The sequence below is a fragment of the Myotis brandtii genome, unplaced genomic scaffold, assembly GCF_000412655.1.
Source record: "Myotis brandtii unplaced genomic scaffold, ASM41265v1 scaffold62, whole genome shotgun sequence".
Classification (NCBI taxonomy): Eukaryota; Metazoa; Chordata; class Mammalia; order Chiroptera; family Vespertilionidae; genus Myotis; species Myotis brandtii.
Window position 1 is genome coordinate 1,059,284 of NW_005370366.1, and position 3,251 is coordinate 1,062,534.

Sequence of the window (3,251 nt, forward strand, 5' to 3'; positions counted from 1 at the left end):
ACTGGAATCCTGAACAGGAAAAAGCCTTCACGACCATAAAGACAAAGCTCACCGAGGCGCTGGCCCCAGGGCCCCCAGATGTGACGTGGGACTTTAATATTTTCATTCACCAGAACAACAGGGTAGCCCTGGGAGTTCTGACTCAGGAGTTGGGACCCTGGCAGAGGCCAGTAGCCCACCTCTCCAAACAGATTGACCTGGTTGCCTCTGAGTGGCCTCCATGCCTCAGGGCCCTTGCAGCCATGGCCTTATTAGTCAAAGAGGCAGACAAGTTCACTCTGGGACAGAACTTAAATGTTAAAGTGCCTCATGCTGTTGTCACCCTAATGGAAGCTAAGGGGCAACATTGGCTGACTCATGCTCGGACGACTCAATACCAGGGGCTACTATGTGAAAATCCACGAATAAGATTAGAGGCAGTAAGAACTCTTAATCCTGCCACTTTCCTACCCATTGCAGAGGGAACCCCTGAGCATGATTGTCTAGAAGTCTTAGAGGAGGTTTACTCCAGCCGGCCAGATCTAACAGATAGGCCTCTACAGAATCCAGACTTAGTATTGTTCTCAGATGGCAGTAGCTTCCTAGATGAAGGAAAAAGACGAGCCGGTTATGCAGTGGTATCAAACTTTGAGGTAATAGAGGCACAGCCCCCGCCTGAAGGATGGTCAGCGCAGAGGGCAGAACTTTGGGCCCTAGTCAGAGCCTTAAATCTCAGTAAGGCTAAGCATGCCAATATCTACACGGACTCCTGCTATGCCTTCCTACCCTGCATATACAAGGAAAGGGGGCTCCTGACGGCCAGAGGAAAAGGGATCAAAATCAGAATGAGATCTTGAAGTTACTAGAAGCAGTCTGGGAGCCCAAGGAAGTAGCAGTCATCCATTGTAGAGGACACCAAAAAGAAAAAGACTCAGTGTCAGAAGGGAACCCTCACGCAGACACAGCGGCAAGGCTAGCTGCTTAAGGAGCAGGCAGCACTATCGCGGATCATGCTGGTTCCTGAATTACCCGAACCTCCGAAATACACCCCTCAAGAAGAAGAATGGGCCCAACGAGAAGGGGGTAAAAGGACGAAGGAAGGTTGGTGGATATTCCCAGATCATAGGGTCTATGTTCCAGAACAGTTAGCTCATAGAGTAGTCCTCTAGCAGCATGAACTTACCTATTTAGGGAAGATGGCTCTAGAAGCCTTGTTAAGCAGATACTATCTAATTGCCCGTCTCCCTTCCTTATGCGCCTCAGTCTCTCAGTGCTGCCTCCTCTGTGCACAGAATAATGCAATGCAGGGTCCTGTAGGACTGATAGGAATTCAGCACTGTGGGCAGGCTCCCTTTGAAGATCTAGAAGTAGACTTTACAGAAATAGGGCCTAGTAGAGGAAATAAATATATTTTAGTTTTTGTCTGCACCTTTTCAGGCTGGGTTGAGGCATATCCTACCGGCACAGAGAAGGCGAGAGAAGTCACTAAGGCGTTACTGAAGGACATAAGTATGTGGTATGGAATGCCATTAACCACAGGGTCAGATAATGGCCCAGCCTTTATAGCTGAGGTAGTACAGCAGGTAGCTAAGGCCTTAGGAATTAAGTGGAACTTACATACAGCCTACAGGCCCCAGAGTCAGGAAAAGTAGAATGCATGAACTGGACTCTCAAGTAGGCTATGGCTATGCTATGCCAGGAGACAAACTTACCCTGGACAGATATCTTCTCCTGCGGGTGCACTGTGCCCCGAGAGCCAAGGTAGGGTTCTCTCCATTTGAAATTCTATATGGTACACCCCCTCCCTTAATTCGGCCAAAGGGAGATTTGGGGGAAATAGGGAACTTAGAAATTCAGAAACAGCTACAAGGACTTGGGAAAACTATCCTTGAAGTCCACAGATGGGTTACTGATTGATTGCCCATCTCTCTAGGAACAGCTGTGCACCCTCACAAGCCTGGGGACCAGGTTTGGGTAAAAGACTGGAAAAAGGAACCCCTTAAGCCAGTGATGGCGAACCTATGACAGGCGTGTCAGAGGTGACACTCGAACTCATTTTTTTGGTTGATTTTTCTTTGTTAAATGGCATTTAAATATATGAAATAAATATCAAAAATATGTCTTTATTTTACTATGGTTGCAAATATCAAAAAATTTCTATATGTGACACAGCACCAGAGTTAAGTTAGGGTTTTTCAAAATGCTGACACGCCGAGCTCAAAAGGTTCGCCATCACTGCCTTAAGCCAACCTGGAAGGGACCTTATCCAGTCGTACTAGCCACCCACTCAGCTCTCAAAGTTGCAGGACTGAACACCTAGATCCTCCACTCCCAGGTAAAAGCAGCCCACCAGCTGGACAATCAGCATCCAGAGTGGAAGGTAACCTCTGACCTGAACCACCCCCTGTGGATCATCTTCAAGAAGATGGTGGATCCAGCTGACCCAACCTGAATCTCCTTATCCCCTCCTATCTGGATAATTATTGTTTTTGTTTTTTTTTCCTAACAGTTTTATTCTGTCTTCATACAAGTGTCGCCGGAACCCCAGACTGGTAACAGGAGGAGAACTTCTCTGCCCTTGCTACTCGGATGACCCCCTTGGGGAAGACTTGGGATACTAACCCCCTTTTTTGTCAGGCCCCCTTCAGCAGGAAGTAGCTAGAGTGGTCGTTGACCTTACCCCCAGTTCCTGAGTCTTTTGTAATCCCTAAGGCTAAGAATAGCTTGTGGAACAAGATGGGGGAATGAAAAGGAAAATGGGGGGACTTGCAACCTAGTTCAGTATCTGGTTAAAACTGTAGTCTTGCCCTAGCCCAGTGGTCGGCAAACCGCGGCTCGCATATTCCACATGCGGCTCTTTGGCCCCTTCAGTGTGGCTCTTCCACAAAATACCATGTGCGTGCACATACTGTGCGATTGTAACTTCGTGGCCCATACGCAGAAGTCGGTTTTCTACCTGGGCGAGTCTATTTTGAAGAAGTGGCATTAGACAGGAGACGCAGCACAGGTGGGCCTTGGGATACGCAGCACAGGGGAGGCACGCTCGATTCATGAGTTGAGTGAGCCAGTCAGTCAGCAGTCTCATTGTGCAGTGGTTAGTGCTAGTCGCATTCGCAAATCACTCGCGGGTAACAAAAGTACCTACTCGAAGCATAAAGTTACCTGTATTTTTCCAACCAGCTGCAAATCCTACAGATATTTTTGTCATCAATTTAAGAATTGTAATTATTTTGTGTTGGTGGCTTTATTATTATAAAATGAAACATTTTTTT